The sequence below is a fragment of the Erythrolamprus reginae genome, chromosome 2, assembly GCF_031021105.1.
Source record: "Erythrolamprus reginae isolate rEryReg1 chromosome 2, rEryReg1.hap1, whole genome shotgun sequence".
In the NCBI taxonomy this organism is placed as follows: Eukaryota; Metazoa; Chordata; class Lepidosauria; order Squamata; family Dipsadidae; genus Erythrolamprus; species Erythrolamprus reginae.
In genome coordinates, this window is record NC_091951.1 from 63,158,050 (window position 1) to 63,167,983 (window position 9,934).

The following is a 9,934-nucleotide window of genomic DNA, read 5'->3' on the forward strand; positions in this document are numbered from 1 at the left end:
GGGTGCGCCACTGCCCGGACGGGGGTGGATACGCAGTGGGGTAGCGAAAATGGAGCTCCACCCCAGAGCACTCAATTTGCACTGAAAGATGTTGAAAGAAAATGCAGGGTCCTGCATAAGCCACGCCCACAGTGTGGTAGTAAAAAAATTGGTAGCCCTTCACTGGATGGATGGATGGATGGATGGATGAAAAAACAGACAGATCTGTGATTGTTTTTTTTAGAAAGAAACATATAGAGCTAATCCATATATAACTATTAGGTAACTCAATATGTTTTTAGACATTAGCAGACAAAATAATAGTTTTCCCAGTAAGACCACAAGCAATAAGGATTTGAACATCCATTATTTTTCAGTGCTCACAGGCACCAGAGGTATATCAAGGAAACAAATCATTTTATGATAGCCATAAGCAATAAGTTACATAATCATGCATGTAATCCTGATACACTTATTTCATGCAAACAAAGCAGAATAACTTGATAAAAATACATAGAAATTAAACTGATGCATGCAAAAAAATGTGGATCATTCATGTTTACAAATATGTACTGATGCTTGCTTTTTAATATATTTCTGAGTAACTGAAAAAAATATCAATTAGTCCCAACCAAAGTATTTTTTCACAAATCCAATGTAAATTTAGCTGAGATAAATTAATTACTCTATGGCCAGATTGATCTGATAATTCTGTTCCATAATGATAAATGTATAGGTTCAAATACAGTTAGCTACAAAAGTAATCCAAATTATATTAAAAATGTAGCTAATCCTAACAAGAGGAATATTTTAAGAGCACTGAATGGACTACTCCAAATTCTATTTGTCTTTAATCCCATGGGATTCAGAAGTAGATTTCATTATGCATGTTTTGGTATAAGAACTCAAACTTTTTTTGTTTGGCGGAAAGGAAAACAATGTAATTATGATTTTCAAGCTACTACAGCTTTTTAAAAAATCAATGCCGGTTGAAATATCATTGTCTTCATCAAAACTTTAGCAAAGCCTCATCTCTCTCTTTTTTTTCAATATTGAACAGAGCTTACTTAATTTTCTGTTGCTCCAGAACTGGCAGAAGGAGCGGCAAAAGTAATATGCCACTCACTTTCCCCCCCACAAAATTGTGCCCAGTACTACAGAATCACAAGATGTAGTCTGTATTCTATCAAATCTCAATGCTAATTAAAAATATTCAGAAATTGTAGTTTTTAAAGCTTTATATATTTCTAAATAAGAACTGTACTCTAAAAGTCATATGGAAACAGATCTGAAAATATTAAAATGTCTTTCTATCTTCCTAAATCACTTTCTTTGTACTTTGAAAAACTACAAAGCCTAGTTGTGTCCCAAATTTAAAACGTGACATTTTTCAATGATTAATAATTTGCCTACAGGTTAAGAGTTAATATTCTAGCTTCAGTTTCTGTCAAGCACTATTTTTAAAGCTTATTTTTAATAAGCTTTTGAAGCCAAGCTTTCTTTAGAATACATTTCCACACCTATCTGTAGGCAACCCACAAATGTTATTTGCAGTGTGATAAAAAACAGATTGAACATTTGTTATTTTTTTTTACTTCTTGAAACAATTCTTGTAATAATTTTAGATAATTCTTATGTGCAAACTCTGTGTGCAATGTTCTCAGTCAACAAAGGGAAACAAAGATGACCAGGAGACTGGAGGCTAAAACATATGAAGAATGGTTGCAGGAACTAGGTATGTCTAGTTTAATGAAAAGAAGGACCAGGGAAGACATGATAGCAGTGTTTCAGTATCTGACGGTTGCCACAAAGAAGAGGGAGTCAAACTATCCTTCAGATCACCTGAGGGTAGAACAAAAAGCAATGGGTAGATACTAAACAAGGAAAGAGGCAACTTAGAACTAAGGATAAATTAACAAGTTTCCAAAGTGTCTATAAAACTTGGAATACAACCTTCAGAATAGTATAATACAGGTATTTATTAAGTAGGTTTATATAATGAGAAGGAAGGGCCCACTTGAGAAGAGCTTAATGCTGGGAAAGATTGAGGGCAAAAGAAGGGAACGACAGAGAATGAGGTGGCTGGATGGAGTCACTGAAGCAGTCGGTGCAAGTTTAAATGGACTGCGGAGAGATGGTAGAGGACAGAGAGGCCTGAAGGAATATTGTCCATGGGGTCGAGATGGGTCGGACATGACTTTGCAACTAACAACAGCAAAAACCATTCACCTATTAGTGGAACTTTGGGCAGCAAATGAATGTTGAATGTTATTATCACATCTACAATTTGCAAGTCTACATGAATGTATGGGAATGCATGGAAGGTTTTGTAGCTGAGAAATTTCCAAATGAACAGTCAGAATTCTGGTCTGTTCCATTCATACTTTTTGCATGGATACAACCAAAGCAATTTACAAATCAGAAATTCTTTACTATTGTTAAAGACTACATTTGGGATTATCAGCATATAAAACAGGATCTGCCAATTTATGAAGAAATCAAGATAGAATGTTGCTGTAACTATACTCAACCTGTGGGAAAATATGCACAGCAGTGCAAACCTATATACTGTACTTTTATTACAGTACTATACAATTCAGCAGACTTTACCTCCTAGTAACAGCATCGAGATTAAAGCCATGCTATGCATATAGAGGTAAGCTTGGTAACAGAAATAAAATATTTTGAATTAATGGACCTTGTTCCCATATATTTAAATAAAAATTGCAACAAAATGCCAAAGAAAGTCAACTGTGATCAAGTCCAGGAAAGCATGAATTATTCAAAACCACTCTATCCAATACAGGTTTTTTAATCCATAGTAATGCTAATTAATCTACCATTGCAACGAAATATAAAATTCAATGTAGCAGAGTGCAAAACAAAATTCAGCAGAAAAATGAGCAAACAGATAAAACCATATTTTAAACAAAAACACTGTAATAAAAAACATGTCTTGCTGGATACGCTGAAGACTCAAATCATAAACCACACAGGAGATTCCTGAACATTATAACTGGAGCTATTCATCTAAAAACTATACAAACTGTTAACAAACTGCAATGAATGAAAAAAAACCCACTAAACTGCTGAAGCAAATATGTTATTGGTGATTTCTGTCCAAAGCTGGCAGAACACAAAACAAAGTTAATTTACTCTCAAGTTGTCTTGTTGACAAGTGTTAGCAAATCCATTTTTTCAAACCTTACCAACTGTATTCAACAAAATTAAGTCACAGTTCATGAAAAAGATTTTTTTTAATCAACAGCAGGAAGCATGTGACCCCTAGCGCTCAATAAAGCTAAAATCAAGAGAGATTCTCTCTGTAAACTAGCATTAAAAAATGAATTCAAGCCGAGCAACATTTTCCTCCTGTATACTCATGGTAGCAAAATGGGGTATGCAGGGAAGTGAATTTTTAAAAAAAGTTTTTTAAGAAAATATATTTGATAATGCAACCTTGTAATTTATCATAAAGATTTTTTAAAAAAACATCCACGAGGGAACTATTAATATTCCCTTATAAATCACTTTAAAGTATTAAAATAAAGCAAGCATTTCTTATGAATAGGTGATGCTGTGGACTAAGGACAATTCTCACTTCTAATTCCTGATAAGATAAAAACAAGAGAGAATTCTCCCATTTTGTTCTAGGTGAGGTTAAATTCTAGGTGAGCTTAAACGGACAATGCAACAAGAGGTGATCAAGGTTCTTCCTGTTGTTACATGTTCCTTTGTACATTATGGTTTCAATTTAACTAAGTTTCCCTGCACTCCAACCATTATTTACAAGAAGAAGGATAATGTAACCTGTAAAGGCGCAGAGTACCATTTCAAATTCATAGCCTTCCGGACTTCATTGTTTACAACAGAGTAGCATTTCAGCCCCCTGATGGGCTCCAATGATAAAATCCCCCAAATCTCATGCCTTCAATTAAATAGAATGAGTTACACTTTACCATATGATCACCTCAACTTCTTGGGGCTTCCATGGGATTTACTATTTACTAGTGACAAAATGCCATTGTACTTCTATAATTGACAACTGCCCATGCTATCTGGCATTCTTATGTGACTCATTCTTATACTCTGCCTACTGTACCTTCAAGACTATATAAAGCTTTGGTGAATCTCGATTTTGCAGGTATTTATTCTTACATAATGAAGTGAGAAGGGGGGGGGGGGAGAAGAAAGCAAGAGCAGATACTGTAATGCTGCATTCAGACACTGCCTCCAAGAACTGCTCTTGCAGCCTTTCCCTTCTTGCTGAACGGAATTAGGTAGCCTTTATTTTTCCCTTGGCAATATTAAAAAGGGAGCTTCGGATGCCAAAGAACTGCGGTGGGAAGGGAGGAGGGGGAGGAGAACTCTAAACGATTCCCTCTCGTTTCAAGCCATAACGCATTCGCAGGTCCACCTGAAAATAAGATCAGGCTGAAAGGAAAAGATGCAGCTAATGAGAAAACTTGAGCTCCTTTAATGTAAAGAGGCAGCTTTGAAGATACGGGTTTGCCCTATACGTGCCGGTCGCATAAGGTCAGGAGGGAAAACGCTTCGCAGTCCGCTCCCATTCTGAACTGTAGGGACTGGGCTGGCAGCCCCCAAATAGCGCAAGCAAATTAATTAATTAGGACAAACAGTAAATGCCCCCCTCCCCCCAAAAAGTTTACTTTCAAAGTTTATGAGGGGGGAAGGAGAATGGGATAAAACGTCCCTCGACATCCGCCTCACTCTGGATTTCCCTCCCTCGACCAATGCAAACTCACCCAGTGGAAGCCCCGCAAGGTGCTCACTCCCGCGCAGGACGCAAAATGCAACCCGGGTTCGGAAAGCGCCCCCCACTAGGGGTCGCCCCTTCGGAAAAAGTTTGCCTTCTCCAGCCCTCCTCCGCCTGCCCTTCTGCTCCTTTCCCGCTGCCCACCTGCTCTCCTCCGGCTGGGCTCGCCTGGGTCTTCGTTGCTGTTCCCTACGCGAGTTTATAAATCCCGGCAGCTCTTCCTTGCGGCGCCCGCCGTCTCTTCTGGAGCCCTCAAGCAGCGCAGCGCGGGCAACAATAACGGGAGGGAAGGCGAGCGGGGGCGGAGACGGGAGTGCGCGCGGAACCAAGCTCCTCCGAAACCCGCGAGCGCGCGGACGAGCAAGCACCTGCTTTCGCGCCGCGCCGGAATTTCTCTGCCCACGTTCGCGCGCGCGCCTTTCTCAGATGCACCTCGCGCAGCTCCGGCTTTCTGCCGCGTGCCGCCGGTCTAGCTCGGCTTCTTCTCTTTCCGTGCCGTCTTGCGGGCGCCGCCGCCCTTCAACGTGCCTTGACTCCCCCCGGCCCACCCTCTCCACAAGGTGGTGTCACTTGTCGCGAATATAATTCGCGCTACGAGGTGGAAGCGCGCTACGCGCGTGTGCGTATATATAACCGAACTCCCGACCGTGGCGTTTGGGGTAGAGGAGGCAAGGCGCGCGTTCTTCCTTCCCTCTGAGGAGAATAGCCCGACAGTTCTTCCACCGGCCTTTCTCCGTTGGCTGAATCTTTTGGTAGTTACTTAAATAAGTGCTAGGCATTGTTCATAGGTTGCATTCTATCCTTTCTCCACGTAGGCAGCTTGCCTTTCTGTGCTCTTGTCTCTCTGGGTGGAATACATATACTTACCGCACGCATCAGTAACTTTAACAAGCCAGGATGACGTCAAAATGATAGCACCTACATCATTGTACAACTGATGCGACTTTGATTAATATGCCTCTGTTTGCCTCCGCTTTTGCCACCCATGAGCCCTTTGCAAACAAGTCATAACCTTCACACAATCCCTTTTCAGAACAAACCATGTTGTCATTTTTTTTCAATGTTTTCTTACCTAAGATTTTAAATCTGTCCACCAAAATACCTTTTTAAAATATATTTCCTATCAGCCAAACTACATGTTCTTCATGACACTAAAATATTATCTTCATTTAATTGGAAGCAACATTCACATCTTATTTTCTTACATTCATTTCTCATTCCAATGGAAAATTATTATCTGATATTGTATTCTTCTGCAAATATTGTTGCTTCACATTTATTCTTTTATTTTTTTATGTCGTACTTTATTTTTTTCACCTCTTTATTACTCTTCACACTACAAAAAAACTTTGCCACATATACAGGTTCTTCATTCCAATCATTTCATATTCATTCATTTGCCACAAGCCCACATGAAAGTACTTACCATACTTCTTTTAAGAATTCTGGGTTGGACCTGTTTCAAAGCAAATATTAAACAGTCACTGGTTATCTGAATGGCCCAATTACTTTCGCTGTATTATCTTATCTGATTTGTAGTTATCTATTCCTATCTTCTACCACAATAATATAATATCTGTCCCAGATCACATTCAAAATATTGCACATTTTTCTCACATAGTCAATCTGGTTCTTTTGTCATTATTACTTGCATTCAACTGTCACCATCATATGAATTCCTTCTTTCATAAACAAAAATGTAACAATTTAGGGAGGAATGGCTGATGGTCTTTAAAATAAAGTTAGTTCACTTACAATTGAATGTAGACTTTCATTTCCCTGCATGTTTTCCTATTCTTCAATCCACTAGAACAGATTTGGAGTAACAGGCATTTACCCCATTCAGATATATGAAACTTTCTCCATTCTATTAGTTTCACAATCACAACTGTGTATCTATTTCTCTTCCATTGAAATAAAGGGTGGCGCAATGGTTCAGCCATTAAAGATGCTGAGTGTATGAGTTGGAAAGTTAACATCCGGGTTCGACACACAAGGACCACACGACAGTGCGGATTCCCATTATTTGCTCCAGCTCCTGCCAACCTAGCAATTCAAAAGCATGCAAATGTGAGTAGATAAATAGGTACCACTTTGGAAGGAATGTTAGTGTGTTTTCATATAGGTGACATGATGATGGAAGTGTCTCTCAGACAACACGGACTCTCTAGGCTGAGATAAGAGATGAGCTTTCTCCCCTTAAGTAGGTCATGACTGAACAGGGGAAACTTTTAAAATGGAATAAAAGAATTAAAACCCAAAACTGAAGGAGAGCAGCATCTACTTAGTTTCTTACACCTGCTTTGCAGGCTCCTCATGTCAAGGTTGATGGAACAACCATGTTTTATGGGATTTCTGGAAGGCTTACAAAATAGCCTGGTCCCTATGAAAGGTCAAAAAATAATAGTCTGTATTGCACACAGAATTATTAGAACTGTTTCTCAGATATGTAATTTTTTAAAAATGCATAGAATTCAGGCTATAAGGATTTTAAAAGTAGCAATTATATCAAAGTAGCTATCCAGCCAGCACACAAGTAAGATTCAGCAAGATTCATTTATAGAAGAAACTTCTTTATATACAATAATATAAAATATGATGTATGTATACAATATCCACGCAGCTCTTGCAATGTGATAGAAGTAGTAGCAAGGACAAGGAGAGTCTGCCCCTACAAATCTAAATAAACATAAACATAAACATAAGAAGTAGAACCAAGGACCAATCAAGCAAAGGCAAATGAACTCAACAGTTAAGCTAAGCCATACCCAGGCTTCAAGCCATCCCACATGACTTACAAAAAATCCTGTGTTCTCACTCACCAGTTACCATTGGCTGACTTGTTATGGTTATTCCAGTTCATAAATTATTATGCACTGACACTATATAAAAGTTGTAATTAAATTCAAGGGGAGTTAGATTTACAAAGAGGAATATCTTGGTGTAGTGGTTAAGACATAAGACTAAAAACCAGGGCACTTTTTGTTCTAGTCCTACCTTAGCACAAAGAAGAGTTGGTGACCTTAGTGACTTAGAGTTGGTGACTTAGGCCAGTCAGTCTCTCTCAGCCCTGGAAAGAAGACAATGGCAAAGCATTTCCAAAAAGAAACCTTTAAAGAAACTGCAATGACTACTGCAGACAGTGTCCCAACGTCAACACTGACTTGAAGGTCACACCAACACATATAAATGATAAAAAATAGATTTTGCAAATGGAGTGAAGACGACATTTATACCACTGAGCCAGTTTTCAGGCAAAAGCTCACAAATGCCAGAGGATAGTGATCCTCTTGAGTTTTCAACAAAAATAAAATTCTTATAGTGATCTGGCCAGTATGGTTTCATTAGAAGTAAAAGTTCAAAATGTTTGGAGCAGGCAACAGTCTACATGGAACAGTGAAGAAAATGTGAAGACTGCCATCCCAGCATGGGCAAAGTCCCTTGGAATAAAGAATTTCTTACAATGTTCTCAGAAATAGTAAAAGGGCAGACTAGATGGACCATGAGGTCTTTTTCTGCCGTCAGTCTTCTATGTTTCTATGTTTCTAAATAGCAGAGGACATTTACTGCATCTAGAGTTTTGTTAAGGGTAATAGCAGAGAGGGAACAGTGATATATTTTAAGTATTGCTCACATTCCACCCTGCTTTTTATTAATGCATACCAAGGGGCTACTTTGTTATCGCCAATTGCACTTAGATCAACTTGTATGGAAATATGTGTTACCCTTTTCTGTAAGGGCTGGAGAGTTATTGAATTGCTCCCATGAGTCGAAATCTCTAGTGAATGTCCATCCACACATGCAGAAATGTCCTCTTAGTATTGTAAACTGGTAAGGATATTTCATAGAAGTAAACATCATTTGTTCAATCAGGTGAGTTGTTGAAAATCTAGAAGAGGCTTGAATTTGACCAACTATTTAAAAATTCTGAGAGTTATGAATATTCTGATAGATTGAATACCTGTCTTTGCTCAGAAAGGTCTGTGGGATGGATTTTAAGAAATTGTTTTGAAATTTTCAAATCAAATGCTGGAGAAATAAGAAATGGGGGCAAGCTTTATTTTAATATAATATAGTGCTGATAAAATTAAGTAACCACCAGCAGAGTATTTCCATTTAAACAATTATTGAGTTGCAAAACTACCTTATTTTGGGGATATGACGAGTCAGCCAATTGTCTGATGATGTAAATAAGAGACTGAATTATCAATAGATGGTTACTTGTTCAAGAGAATGAATGCCCATTGTCCTTATGTCTGGGAAGATTCTCACACAATATCATAATTTTTATTCTTGATTTTAGGAGACACGATATGTTGTTAATGTTGAATATACTTGCTGGGGAGGTATAGGGGAATTTCTTTTTCTTACTAATTCCTTTTCCCCTTTTGGGGGAGAAGGGTCTGTATTTTTGCTCTTCTCTGTTTTAGAATTGCATCTAAAATAATTCTTAATAAATTATTTTTAAAATGTTTGTTTTTTAAGGTTAGTAATCAGATAATTTTATTGATTCTTTTATTTGCCAAAGTCAATACTAGATGTAACATGGATATTTATTTCCACTTCCCACCATGGTTTTCATCAATAAAAGATTTCATGTAACAATTTTAATAAGATAGGTAAAAAGTAGACTAGATTTTTTTTTCAGGAAAAAGTTTATTTTTTCCACACTAATCACATATGCAATATAATATACCATCAATCTTAAAATACCAGACAATAAAATTTTGGAATTGGGTATTCATAATCCATCCAGTGCTACCTCCTGTACATTTAACATCTGGATAAAAATAATTATTCAAATTTCTTATATGCATTTAAAAAGCTATTAACTAATACAGTTTCTTTTATCTGCTTCTTATAACATCTGATCATTTAGGCTGTCATACTTCAATCTCCTCGATATATCGTTAATATCAATTTCATATATATTTCTTACCATTACTTTTATTGTAATCGCCCTTTAAAAAAGAAAGGAAAGAAACCAAAATTCCTAATCATAACAACTAAATCTTAAATTTTATCTAACTGTTACAGGGATCTAACATATATCAATTCAAAGGGGGAGGAAAATCCAAATAATTTATAATAAATATCCCAATTAGCCCAATTAATAATAATTCCTTTTAGAAAGTAAATAAAAAATAAAAAAATTAAAAAGAAGAAGACAAGAAGAAA

At 37.3% G+C, this 9,934-nt stretch overlaps 1 protein-coding gene across 1 annotated transcript in view; it reads right to left on the reverse strand.

Annotated features, from left to right (window-relative positions):
• LOC139158432 (contactin-3-like) overlaps positions 1-4,791 on the reverse strand; it is a 236,022-nt gene extending 231,231 nt beyond the window's left edge. Inside the window, exon 1 of the mRNA XM_070735738.1 lies at positions 4,746-4,791. The gene's annotated coding sequence lies outside the window, so the exon portion shown is untranslated. The remainder of the gene's footprint in view (positions 1-4,745) is intronic.
• Positions 4,792-9,934: the final 5,143 nt, after the last annotated feature.